A 14654-nucleotide genomic window follows, 5' to 3' on the forward strand; every position below is an offset into this window, starting at 1 on the left:
ACTACCTCCAACTATTGGGATCCTCCTTTGTTTCCTTCTTTATCTCCTCCCATTGCCCCCTAATCAATCCATCAATACAAGGATACAGGAATATAGCAACGGCCATTTCTGACGCAAATTAGCAGCGTCGCTATTTGCAATGCAAATAGTGACAGTACTCATGCGAAAAAAAGCGGGCCGAAACCCAAGCGCGTCATTTTGCGTGAACGAACGAAAGAGGGAGCGAAAGGGAGAGAAAACTGCATCTTGCATTTGAGAGGGAGAGGGAGAGAAAGAGAGAAAGAGGGAGAAGGAAAGCTTCTCGCTACTGCCGCCATCGCTCGCGAAGAAGAGGAGGAAGTGTACGGAGGGCGAAGAGGAGCCGCCATCGCGAAGAGGAGCCAACAAAGCCATCCTCGGGCCTTTGCGGTGAGTACATTGTTCCCTCTTGCTATGTTTTTGTTTTTTCTCCTTTTATTTGCTTGTTTTTGTTAAAAATCATGTGTACTAAGAGAGAAAGAGAGGAAATGAGAGAGGGAGATGAAGAGAGAAAAAGAAAGAAGGAACGAGAGAGAGAGGGAAAAAACATTAAATATAATAGAGAAAGAGAGAGAGAGGAGAATGAATGAATAAAAAACAAAGAGAGGGTAAGATCATGTTCTTTAATTTCTTCTTTTCTTGTTAGTAGTTAGTAGTAGTAGTAGTAGTAGTAGTAGTAGTAGTGAGAGGGAGGGAGAGAGGAGAATGAATGAATAAAAAACAAAGAGAGGGTAAGATCATGTTCTTTAATTTCTTCTTTTCTTGTTAGTAGTAGTAGTAGTAGTAGTAGTAGTAGTAGTAGTAGTAGTAGTAGTAGTAGTAGTAGTAGTAGTAGTAGTAGTAGTAGTAGTAGTAGTTGTTGTTGTTGTTGTTGTTGTTGTTGTTGTTGTTGTTGTTGTTGCTGCTAAAAAAACATTAAATATAATAGAGAAAGAGAGAGAGAGGGAGGGAGAGAGGAGAATGAATGAATAAAAAACAAAGAGAGGGTAAGATCATGTTCTTTAATTTCTTCTTTTCTTGTTAGTAGTTAGTAGTTAGTAGTAGTAGTAGTAGTAGTAGTAGTAGTAGTAGTAGTAGTAGTAGTAGTAGTAGTAGTAGTAGTAGTAGTAGTAGTAGTAGTAGTAGTTGTTGTTGTTGTTGTTGTTGTTGTTGTTGTTGTTGTTGTTGTTGCTGTTGCTGCTATTATTGTTGTTGTAGCAGTAGTTTTTTTTTTATTTTCTTGTTTGTTGTTGTTTAGTTTTCTTGTTTGTAGTAGTAGTAGTAGTAGTAGTAGTAGTAGTAGTAGTAGTAGTAGTAGTAGTAGTAGTAGTAGTAGAGAGAGAGAGAGAGAGAGATGTTTTGTTAAAGGAAATGAGAGACGGAGAGGAAGTGAAAAAGAAAGAAGGAATGAGAGAGAGGGAATAAACATACAACATAATAAAAAAAGAGAGAAAGAGAGAGAGATGGAGGGAGAGAAGAGAATGAATGGATAAAAACAAAGAGAGGGTAAGATCTTGTTTTTTAACTTCTTTGTTTCTTGTTTGTAGTTGTAGTAGTAGTAGTAGTAGTAGTAGTAGTAGTAGTAGTAGTAGTAGTAGTAGTAGTAGTAGTAGTAGTAGTAGTAGTAGTAGTAGTAGTAGTAGTAGTAGTAGTAGTAGTAGTAGTAGTAGTAGTAGTAGTATTCATGGTAGTGGTAGTGGTGGTGGCGAGGTCCCGTGCAATACCACGAGATGGAAAACACTCCGAAATACGTTAATTTGTGGATGGGTGGAGACTTTATATACGTTAATTTTGTTGAGTTACAAGAGAAGAAATCCCTTCTCAAACAATTTAAGAAAGAAAAAAATAATGATAACAAAAATAATTGTTTATCGTAACGTAGAACAAATGGAAAAAAATGAAGGTCGTGATGTTCAAGATCGCGAGGCGTATCTTAATCAACATGTCCCATATCCTTGCTCTCAATGTAAGCTGGCAATTAGACGAAAATGACAATTGTCTATAGAACACATACGATACTTCGGCGAATTTCAATCAGAGATCATTGATTAGTCGATCTCAGATTTTGAGCAAACGATAAGAAAAGCGTATATCAATCATTCATTATATTCGCAAACTAATTGAATATCATATACAAAAACATTAGGTGTGGTAGGCAAATTTTCTATCCAGGGAGGTGACGTCTCATCTCCCAAGGAGGAGTGCACCCTTTGCGGCCTAGTAGAAGAGTTCATGGGCCTGCGATGGATGGAGTACTTGAGCCAATCCACCACTTGGAAGGTACTATCCAATCTAAACCGTCAATACCAGAGGAGATAGGCAGCCTTCCAGACTTTCCTACAATCTTGGAGTATGAGATGGAGGCAATGATCAATGCGTTGATGCCCATGGATGTCGAGACATCTGATCCGCTTAGAGAGAAAGCATCCATACCATTATATGATGGGTGCCGAGTATCTTGCATGAGGACACTGCTTACACTCCTAAGTGTGCAAGCAAAATACGGGTGGAGCGATGCAAGTGTGACCGAGTTGTTCAGGTACCTTGTACGCAAGCTTTGTTGATTTATTTTCGGCATTATCATAAAAAACATTTATGCTTTTTCAAGGTGTTTTATGATTTTTTTTCAAGTTATTGAAGTATCATATATTACCACTTACAAATACCATACTTGAGTCTCGTGATGATGCGCGACATGTTTTAGGAAAGCTTGGCATGGACTACAACAGCTTCCATGCATGTATCATCGATTGCATATGGTTTCGAGGAGAATACAAGACTATGGAGACATGTCCAAAGTATGGTGCTCACATGTGTCGACAGGACTTGCAAGGGCAAACCATCCCTCAAAAATTTCTTAGACACTATTTGCTTATCCTCCGCATAAGCCACATGTTTTCTATGTTCGGCCTGCCGAGCTTGACAATATGGCATACATAGAATAGATCCACAGATGGACTTCAACAAATATCAGTGGATTCACGCGTATGGAGCCACATTGACTCTACCTTTCTAGGCTTTTCCCAAGAGCGAAGAAATCTTCGGCTTGGTCTTGCTATGGATGACGTGAATCCATTTGGTCTGCGCTCAACTTCTTACAGTGTGTGGCCTATAGTCCTTGTCAACTACAACATCCCTTCATGGCTTTCTACAAAGAAAGGACATCTCATCCTTAGCTTGCTCATTCCCGGCTACTACAAAGTTAAAAATATGGACGTGTATCTTCGTCCATTAGTCGATGAGCTTAAGATTTTGTGGGAGGAGGGGGTCACCGTGGAAGATATGAGCAAGTGCGATGGTCGACGGGCCGCCAATATTAGAGCCATTCCCATGTGGACCATGCATGACTTTCTAGGATTCGGAGAGTGCTCATGTAAGTAGGCTTCCGTTCTCATTGGTAATATCTACATAGCTCGTTCAAGTTTGTATTCACTGGATAGAGGTATTGGGATAGGTCTGGTTACCTCAGGTTATCATGCATGTCCATTGTGTGGGCCACAGTTAGACTCCCGAAGGTCATGAACCATGAAGAAGATTGTATATCAAGGACACGCCCCTTTCTTGCTAAAGGGACATGAACTCAGGGAAGGTTTTCTTGGACGACCTCCAGCACGTATGAATGCCCAAAGCTGGTACGAGCTGAAAATGGTCCACATGAAGTCACATCCAAACGAAATGTGACGGTTCTCAGTTTTCTATGAGTTGCTGTATTGGACCCACTTACAGATCAACCACTTGTTGGATCCCATGCATATTTTCAAGAACCTGGGTAGCTTACTATGGGACCACATCACAAGAAAGAGAGACACTGTAGGGGCATGAATGGATTTGAAGGAGGTAGGCAAGATGGAGGCGCTTTGGCCGCAGTTAAGTACTGATGGTCCCTTGCAACTACCTCGCGCTCCTTGGGTTTTTTCCACTAAAGAAGAGCACATTGTGAAGCAAATAGTCAAGTCTATCCGGGTATGACACGTTCTCTCAAGTCTGCATTTTCTAAAGACAACCAATTATCAGGGCTAAAATCCCATGATGGGCATAAGATATGTCAAGTTTGTACTACGAATGGATTGTAAGTGGTGTGCATATTTTGCTATTTAGAGTGTAGTCGTTGTTCATAATGCGTCCTCGTTTGTGGCAGTTTGTACTACTAATCGCGATCGTAGGATGCCTTACTCCATAAATACGCGGGGTGATTTACAAGTTGTCAACTTTAGTGCAATGGATCTCATAGAATAAGATTAAGACGTCCTCTATTGAATCCACAAGGCGGGGAGTAGTGGAGACGGTCTGTCTCTTTGAGAAATACCTGCCCACCAACATGCTCACGATACAAATCCACCTTCTTGTGCATCTTCTAGATGAAGTGGAGATTGTTGGACCTGTCCATACGCGATGGATGTTCTTCTTGGAGTGCTTCATGAAAACCTTGAAAGGCTTTGTGCGACAACGAGCTTGGCCAGAAGGTAGTATGGCTGAAGGTTGGTTGGTGTCTGAGGTGCTAGTGCATATTTTACAATGGCTACCAACGGTGGATCCAGACAACGAAATGCTATGGTTGCTGAAAGACGATGATAGACTGACTGGAGATGTGGTGGTTGGAAATGGGGTAGAAAAAAGAATGGATGTTGTAATGAAGAAGAAAATGAATCGCTTTTGTATGTTGCACCATGCCTCCATGGAGACGTGGCTCGCTAGGTACGAGTAAGCTAGGAAAGATTGGGAAGAAGCACGATCTAAATTTCGATGTAGTATGCACCATCGACCGATTTGATATCCCGAGGGCATGGAGGAGATGCCGCGGTTTATGTCAACGCGATGGTTGCATGGAGCTTTGACTAATACATCTCGTGAAGGAGTGGAGGTCTCAACCAAGGAGTGGGAATTGTCAAGGGGATGTAGTCCAAAGGTGACGACGTATTTAGGGTTTTTCGTATATATATTTTATATGCGACAACTAATTGAGTATTTTAATATACAGTACAAAATATATAGTGCGGCATGGTCGCATGGACGGTATTTCATGTAGAGTGTATCGATAAAATGCGCTCGACAATAGATTGTGGTATCCCGCCAAAGTTCGAGCAAGAGAGCCGATGATGAGCAATGGATCCAAACACGGTTATAGATAAGATGGAATATTTTGGAAACTTGCAAAGTATTATCATGGTGGATTACCATAGCTTCTCTATGATTTATTCAATGTGCAGTGGTTAAAAGTGGTACTTGAAGGAGCTGGAGCAATAGTTTGACGAGGTCCATCTGGATTTCTCGAAATAGATTCTGAAAAAAGATGTACGGATTTACGCGACACGTTTGGCCCATTATGAATAGGTGCATGAACTCATGTTTTTTAAAATTTTATTACAACATGATACATGTCACAAAAGTTAAATCTCTCTTATACGTGATTTTGAACATGTAATTTTCTATCCGAACCCTGACAATCTCGATGGTGGTATGTTATACCTTCAACTCCCCGAAGTGCGAGAGTATATGATCAAAGCGATATTCCGAGCGTAGATAAGGATAGTATGCAAATAGAGGGGTCAATATTGCAAGGGGTGGAGGCCACGGAAAGCTTGGATCATGTAGAGGAGCCAGAATAGGGTAATAATGATGAAAATACAAGAGTCCATTGAGAATAAGGTGGACTCATCCTTTTGTGGTGACATGTCTAGCGACCTTCCAGTGTATGCAGAGTTGTGTCAAGAGATTGACATGGGACCATAGGGTACTTCATACTTGGAGCATCCACCTACTCAATTCGTTGAGGAATCACTTATAAGGGTACATAAGATATGCATTTTAAGTAAGATCATTTTTTAAAGATTTATATTACCGTGCTTTGTATGATTTATATTGATTATGCTAATATCATTTTTTATCTATGCAGGTGACCTTTGTAGATATTTAGATCAACACGATGAGTCGAGGGATGAGCAACAAGGAGCCACATGAGATCTTCATGCGTATGTCTCTAGATCAGATGGCTCGATTCAGAGATATGGCAGACCAGGATCTGTCTCGAACACCATCAAGTCGTTCTATTAGATCTACTTCGGTGCGCTTTGATGCTTCAATTTCCAATAGACGAGATCAATGCTCCAGACTTGGGCCGGACAGAGGGAGTAGTTCTGAGGGATGCTGCGGAGACATAGGTGCAGTAAGCCCGTTGTCAGCTCGGGATACAGGTGCTACTCCTCGCTCTTGTGGCAGTTCGTCACGAGAGCGTGGCTTAGGTGGTTGTTGTGTAGGTACTGACGCAGTGTCTGTGTCTCGCCGTTCTATTGGAGTTGTGTCACCTATGGGATTTGTCACATATGTGGGGACGTCTACTCTAGTCACTCTAGCTTTTGCTCATCCATGTGTAGGTGGCACCCCTATGGGTGCTACTCCAAGAGATACTAAACCCGTAGCTACACTAGATGTACAGGGGTCTCCTGGATATGCCCAGGAGCGTGGTCGCAGGTGGGAGAGAACACATCTTAGGCATACCCTAGAGGGGTATGGATACCTTGTATATGATAGGACAATAGCCATCATCATAAATGATGAGGGGAGGAGGGTGATGGCTCGTATGAGAGAATTGTGCCAACAAGTTTTTCGGCACAACGTCTTGGATCATTGGAAGAACATACCAGAGGGGAGCAAGGACTACATAGTAGCATCCTTGCATGAGGAGTTTCTGGTACCTACTGCAGCAGATAGGTTTTCCACAGGCTGGATGATGGAGTGCATGCGTGTGTACATGTCACACAGACAATGGGATACACGCAAGGCACTTAAGAGTGGGGCCTCAAAGCCCGAGTGGCTAGACGAAGACAACTGGCATCGACTCAGGGAGGAGGCTACAGATTCTCCAGGACGTTGGAGACAGCAGCACGAGGCGGCAAGAGCACGACTGGAGGCAGGAGTGGTCCATCATCTTGGGAGTGGCAGGCCACAGGACATATCTGGAGGACTTTGTAAGTTTTTCTTTTGTTTTTCTTGCTTATTTTTTTGCAATATCCCATGTACTGACAATTGTGTTTCTAACAGTTGTATTTTTTTTCTTTGCAGTACTCCATTACAAACCGCGATTCCACCGTCCTAGAGATTCGATATACAGAGAGACACAATCTCACTGCATTTATCGACCGATTGTATGGACGTGGCGGCCCTGTAAGTCACTCATCTTTCTTGTCTGTAGTTACTAATTTTAAATAAAATGCATTATTGTATGGTGGACTGATGTGTAGTTGTTTCTTTTTTTGGAGAGTTCGTTTGATGCTCCTTTGTGGCAGGACGATGTTTCAAATGACGAGGATCTATAGCTGGCCTTGGATCCATGGAACTCATATACTCTTCTTTTTTGTGTAGGCATTTTCTATGTAGTAGTATTATCTTGGCATGATTGTACTGTCATTTTCATTATGCGATCTTGTATTTATTTCATGTATCAGTGTTATGATTCAAGTATACTTTGCCTTCATTTACACGAGCATTATACACATTAGTGAAACTCTTTTGTATGGCCCAAATAAAGCACATAGTGCTATTTGTGGCAGTAAGCTACCTTGCCACAAAATTTTTTTCCCCTTTCACTGTCGCTATTAGCGTCGTAAATTTACTACATGCATCACTATTAGCATCGTAATATGTGTCACAAAGCATCTCTGTCATTGTCACTATCTGCGCTGGTATCGCGATTGTTCCATGGCATCGCTAATACTAACGTTTTTCGTGACGACGGGGGCAAATTTCTTTATGAACATTTTTGTCACTTTGAATTACTATGTGAGTACACATGCTTATATAGGCTATTATATGTAGTTAGAAGACAATTTCATGGCTTGTAGTTGCTGATTGTGATGATTTAAGGCACTCATTGATGGATAACTACTCCAAAGTATTACTGCTGCTAAGGGATAAGAAAGTCAAGGGCAAATCATGAGGGAAACCTCAAGATCCTTTGAGGACTATGGAGCTCATGACCGTGGATGTGATGGCAAATATTCTGTTACAATTTTTCAATCGGTAGAGAGGGGAATGGTAAGTGGGAATAGTACTAGATGATTCTCAATTAACTTGTTGGTTGTCATGCTTCTTGTATTGTTGCCATGGCAATTAGAGATTTGGGAAAGTAAGAAAGGAATAATGCCAATAACTAAGGGAGAAATGTCTAGCCAGAAGTGAGCCGAGACTCCTTAAGTGTGTCTTACCCTTGATATGCTTGGAGTTTATGTGGAAGAATAGGAAATGAGGCTAGGGGATTAGGGAGGAAACCCGCTGAGATGACGAAGGCCACTAGGTATTTCTCATTTGAGGATCCCTAGGTAGGGTGTCAATGTGTTTGTGTGTGCTTTTTTCCCCCTAATTTTCTTCTTTTCTCACCTTTGATATACAATGTAGAACAAAAGTATTCTCAACCTCTATACGAGGTATGACATGGTAAGATTGAGGAGCCTAAAGGAGGCTCTTTAGGGGGGATAACTTGATCAATGTCAGTGAGGTAGTGATAGGGTGGTCTTTGCAACTTGAGGCAAGGTATCTTAGAGATTGAGATCCAGTCGATATATGAACCCTTATCATTGATATAAACTCATATTCTTATTGGGAAGATGTTGGATTGGAAGAGAGAGTAACTAATAGATATGGTTAGCATGGCATAATTTCATATGGAGGGTGATCTTTGCGGATATGGTTCCTGAAGCCTCATTCTAGTTGGTTGTTTTGTACATTTCACTTTTACTACTATTATAACGAGTGGTTTCTTGAAGAGAAATGGTGATTCTTGATGGCTTGAGGTAATGATATCCATAGATTCAAGACCCTACATTCAATTGGTGAAGATGTAAAAGTATATGCAGTTGATGTGCTTCAAGAGTAGAAAAAGAGCTTTGTCAAAAGAAGTACCACTTGCCTGAATTTAGTTAAGTTTGTTGTGATCCTTGTTACCTCTACTTGAACATAATTTCTTGTATGGTGTGCAAGGTTTGTCTTGTTTAGAATTAGTTACACGCAATCATTGAAAGCACTTTTCATTTATGTACACGTTTATATGCTATGGCTCCATGTCACTTGAGATTATGAGAAAGCCAATTGTAGAATTCAAGATTATACTCAAGTGTAGTGTAGGTAAAAAGGAGTTGTGGAAACTTCACTAGAAATTATAAATATTATGTGGCATCCAAGTAGTATCATTTCTTGTCCTAGCTTGCTAGCAACATGCAGCTCCTCTTCTATGAGAATTTTGTCAAGCACATGATATTCTAAGATGGTTCCAATTAAATCCATACCTCAAACAATAGTAACTATGTGAAAGGAGGTAGGGACTACATACATTGAGTCTCTTTGAGATTTCCATATGGCTTGCATTCCCTCTGAGATAGTCATAATCTAGCCTCCAAGTTGAATCGTAGAAGCTCAACTATTAAGCTAATGTTTCTCATGTGGGATTCATTTGTCAACTTGTTGTTTCAACTCCTTATCTCAAATAAGTCATGTTGACAGAGCACTTCATGTTGAAGGTAGAAGTTAAATGATGTTCTTTGGCTTCTTAATCGTTTGAGATGTGTTGCATGAGGCCATCCAAAAGCTCACCACAATATTCACTGTGATGTTATTTCTCCTCCCATATTAGCACTCATGCTAGGTATTCCTCATGTTCTTCTGGTAATGTGCCTATATTGGTGTGGATATGCATATGTACAAATAGTATCATCTTAGTATTTAATTGAGTAAAGGAACTCTTAATATCTATGCTCTATGGAGCTTGTTTGGCTACAAATTGCAATTTTCTATAGAGTTCTCAATGTTGACATGGTCTTGATTGAGTGCAAGGTTGCTCGTACCTTCAAGGTTCTCATGTTACCCTAATGCTCCATAGCTAATAAGTCTTGTTTTATATCAAATGTGACAAGTGCAGTTCAATTGCAAATTGTGGTTTGCAATTACTTTATGTCCACTCTTGATCGAGTATCATTTGCTTCATTATTAGTGGACCGAATTTTGTCAACTGTAGCTGAAAGTGATTGTTGCTTGAAATCCTTGGGACTTCTAGATGTATTCGTAAGCTTATTGTCTTTAGGAGATGCATGAGTGGAAATATTCATAGTTTGGTCATATGATAAGTTTATCATCTTCTTGCTTATATCATTAGGCTCTATTTATGAGTCTTTTGGAGCTGCTTGCAACTGTTATTGTTGTTTATGTTTCTACCTTCCATTTTTTAGGCAATGAATGTATCAATCTAAGAGATCTTAAGCCCTGAGAAACATTGTTAGGTTGTGATGATCTAGCTACCTCTTGTTTTGGAGAGTCCTACATTTTAGTCGATTCGCCTCCATTAGATGTATTGTCTAATGGTATTGGCAATTGCTCATCCCTAGTAGTTGGCTCTAGGACTTCCTCTTGGTTGATCATGATTCGCTTGTCATTGAGTGTTTTAGTCATGTTGCAACCCACCTCATTGGTACTTTTTCTAGTTTAGCTCTTCATTTAGGTTTGGATCTTCTTCATGGAGGAAGTTTTTGGGTTGTTGTATAGCATGATGAATGTGGTCCCATAGCTGGTATTGGCAAACATAACCAATCATTACCTATGTAGTACCCTTGAGCATGTAGGAGGAACATTGCAACCCATCGTTGCATTATGCAAGCTCTTCATCAATGTGAGTTATCTATAAGCTATGGGTATTTTTCTTTATTTTTCACAAGTCTATTATTACTTGGTGGTGGTTTTTTTGGAGGTCCAACATGCATCCTTAGCATCATTCACTAAATTTTTCATAGGGAGTGGTCATGCTAATTAGTTTTCTCTCCTTGTTATGTGCTCGAAGCAATTTATTGAGAATTTCCTTCTCTCACTAGCTAGTAACTCTTTTGAGTCAAGGATTTACTCCTTGCCTTTCATTGAGGACCAATGATATTATCCTTGCTAAAAGTTATAAGTATCCTTATATTTAAGAGTGTAATATATCCCTTATATTATGTAGTCAACCTTTTAATTTGTTGTTCTCATAAAATCTCTTCCAAGGAGTATTTACTTTCCAATGTGTTTGCAGTTCAACAGTACATGGAATACGATGGGTAAGCTTTCATTTTTGATAGATGCAAGGATTCTACATTTTCCTAGAAGAGAATGTGATTGTCCCCCATAAGGGTTGAAGGTTGTGTTGTTGGTGTAAGGTCTAGTTGACCTATTTCAATCCATGCTTTGTAAGTTAGGATATTGAAGTCTGCTCCTTCATTGATGAAACCATCAATAGCATGCCCCCCTTTCTGAAGTAAGTTTGTCCCTAAGATAGGCATGGAGTATTATCTCCTCATATTTTGGGTCTAGGTTCACAACCCCAACCTTATGAATGCAAATCATTGAGTTCCTAGCTACACTATTCAACATGGTTCATGCTTTAAAATCATTTCCAATTTGCATGATGATGCTTATAAGGAATTCAAGGTCAAGGTTGTTGATTTCAATCATATTTGTGTTCATCTCTTGTAAGGGTTGTGACTTGTTTTGATGGAGTGCAATTTGAACAAACTATGCATATATTCTTTCATGGCCTATTTTCTCTTAATGTGGCTGGTGAGGCCCCTAAAGGTTCTAATATTCCTATTTCTATTCATTTGAATATGGGGGCCTCTTGGTTTCGTGCTTGTGTTTTGTTTAATCTTTGAGATATATTTCTAGGTTTATTTGCTTTCTAGCCTACACTATTAGGATTATCTTCATTTGAATATGGGATTCTCTTGGTTTCATCATTTTGTCTTTGTTTAATCTTTGAGATCTATTTCTAGGTGTGTTCACTTTCTAGCCTACTCTTTAATGAGTTTTCTTACTTGGCTCATGTTTCTTTAAGTATTCTTGGTAGTATGTTAGTCTCTCTCATATCGATGTTTGTTTTGGCACGATTCATTGTTTCCCTTGTTATTGTTAAGTATGTTTTCCTTTGTCTATTTTTTATACAATTTGTTCTTTTTTTGCAAGATTAATGGTATTTTTTACAAAATTAATAGTCTTTTTTCTTATCAAATGGACTTTTTTGCGAGACTAATGATATTCATAATTCTTTTCCTAAATTCTTGTGGGGAATGACTATACACAAACATGCTTTTTCTTTTCTTATCAATGTTGTCAGTTACAAATCAAATACCCTCATTACAACTCATGCTCAATTAGGCTTTCCTCTTTTTCAATCAATAATGTATCATGTGCAAACAAGTTGTGCAGCACTATGCTATGTGGGATCCTTCTTCAATCTTAGGTTCATTATTAGGGTCACTTATGTAAAGGTGTTGAATGATCAAGTCAATCTCATGCAAGTATTAAGTAAGTCTCATCTCATAAAGAATGTAGCACCTGAACTTCTTAGTCTCAAGTACCATCGCAAGGCACAACTTCTCCATATAAGTGTAGTTAATTTTTTATATGCCCAACTTTCGACTAGCAAAAGCTATCAAATGGTACCACTTTTCCTCCCAAATTTGGGCCAGACAGGAGCTAATACTATACATAGTTGCTGTTTTATTACAAAGGTTGTCTTGGGTAAGAGGCACAGGTGCTCATCTCTCTCTCTCTCTCTCTCTCTCTCTCTCTCTCTCTCTCTCTCTCTCTCTCTCTCTCTCTCTCTCTCTCTCTCTCTCTCTCTCTCTCTCTCTCTCTCTCTCTCTCTCTCTCTTTGGATTTTGTTTGTTGCTATCTTTTTAATACAACATAATGTTGGTTCTAACCCTTATTATTGTATTATTATAGAGATCATTTTGGGTGAGTTTGCATAAGTGCTCATCTCTCTCCCTCTCTCTTTCTTTTTCTCTCTCTGTGTTTTCCTCTTTTCTATTGTTTTTTAGAATACCTTCATGCGAATACTAACTCTTGGTATTGTCTTCTTGTAGAGATCAATTTAGGCAAGATTGGACAGATGCTCATTACTTTCTCTCTCCCATTCACTCACATATACTCTCTTCCTTCCTCTCTGTTTTTTGACTTTTTTGTTATCTTTATAGTAGCTTTTGATACTAGTTCTAACTTTTAGATCAATTATCATCGTAGCACTTAATACAAGGTAGTGTAGAAATTCTATAGGTGTAGGTTTTGGTCAACAAGAATTCAATCTTATCTTCAATAGATCAACTTATAAATAAATTCACCCAATTTTGTGTTACTTTAATTCATGCAACTATCTATATATTTTTGAATGGAATCCATCAATCTAGTCACAATTTTCTCATATCTATGATTTCAATAGGTTTTGATAATCATAAATTTAAAATCTATTTGTTGTTACTGTAATCAACAGACTAGTACAAATATTTTACCTTATGGGTAAATTCTCTCTTTTACATTGTAGGAACTCATGAATAATTAGTTAGTTTGATTGTTATTGAAGTGCTATATTTCCATGATATACATGTACTATGCAAGGTTTGGGTGAAGCACAAAACTCTTGATCATTTTGTTGTGGTTAATGATTCCTTTATACTAGACGATATGCATCTACTGGAAGTCAAGGTTCAAATATCCTTTGATTTGTTTGTTAATCTTATATGTCCATTTGGATCTCCATGCCACTTCGCTATGATCCATGAAACTCTTGTATCATATTATCCATATAATACACAATGTGTTGAGTCATAGAATATCTTAAGTGTCAATCCAATGTGCTTATTCGGATTTGTATGCCATGTGGCTACCATCTGTGTATTGATTACTCTTTAATATTTTTTTATACAATGTATTGAGTTAAATCATACTCATATCCACTATAATGCAATTTATTTTTGTAAAATTCTTTGAATGTTCTTGTACTACTCTTTTTATTTTATTTCATGTAAATGGTATGATTAAAATGATGCCTTGAAACTGAATCCTTACTTTACATTATATCTATATGCATTTTGATATCAATGTTTGTGTCTATTACAGAAGTATAAACATCTCTTAATGGAATGTTGATCCATACAACGTATTAGTGAATATTTGTTGGACCTAAGATGCTTACTACTTAGGGCTTAAATATACTTCTTTACATATATTGCCTAGGTTAGAATACCTAAGAGAAGAACAAGCATTCTCTCAATAGAAGTATGTAACATGAAATATGAAGAAGGGAATTAGATCACACATATGTATCATTGCTTATCTTGGGTATATATGCATCCAAGTATGAAGGAAGCTTTTAGGGTAAGAGAGTACGTAATTGCATATGTATCAAAGTATTGGAAGGGTAAAATTTTAGCTCTCAGACAAAGGAGTTGATTCTCACCTTATATTAGAGGCGTTGGTACAACATGTATTAATGCAAAAGTAAATATATATTGCACCCCTTGTAACCATTCAACAAAACATTATAAATGATAAGTCTTCAGTGCATTGAGAATGAGTGATTTCATGATATCTATATAACTAATTATCTTGTATTTACAAAAGTATACCCTTTCCATTGTGTTGTGAGTGGCAAAATATTAAGAGTTTCACAAGTTCTTTTAAGTATTATCACCTCAAAATTGGTAGATTGCTCTTTGAGGGGCATACAACCAAGAAACTTGTAGAGAGCCTTATAATTTTCTATAACTCTAAGTACATATTTCCCAAGGGGGGTTGAGAATATGAAACCCTTGAGTCTATACACAAACCAAATCTCAATGTCATAGAATGGCCATTGTGTAGTAGCAACA

This window comes from Lygodium microphyllum, chromosome 20, assembly GCF_053477565.2.
Source record: "Lygodium microphyllum isolate KBCC chromosome 20, Lygodium_microphyllum_v1.1.10, whole genome shotgun sequence".
In the NCBI taxonomy this organism is placed as follows: domain Eukaryota; kingdom Viridiplantae; phylum Streptophyta; class Polypodiopsida; order Schizaeales; family Lygodiaceae; genus Lygodium; species Lygodium microphyllum.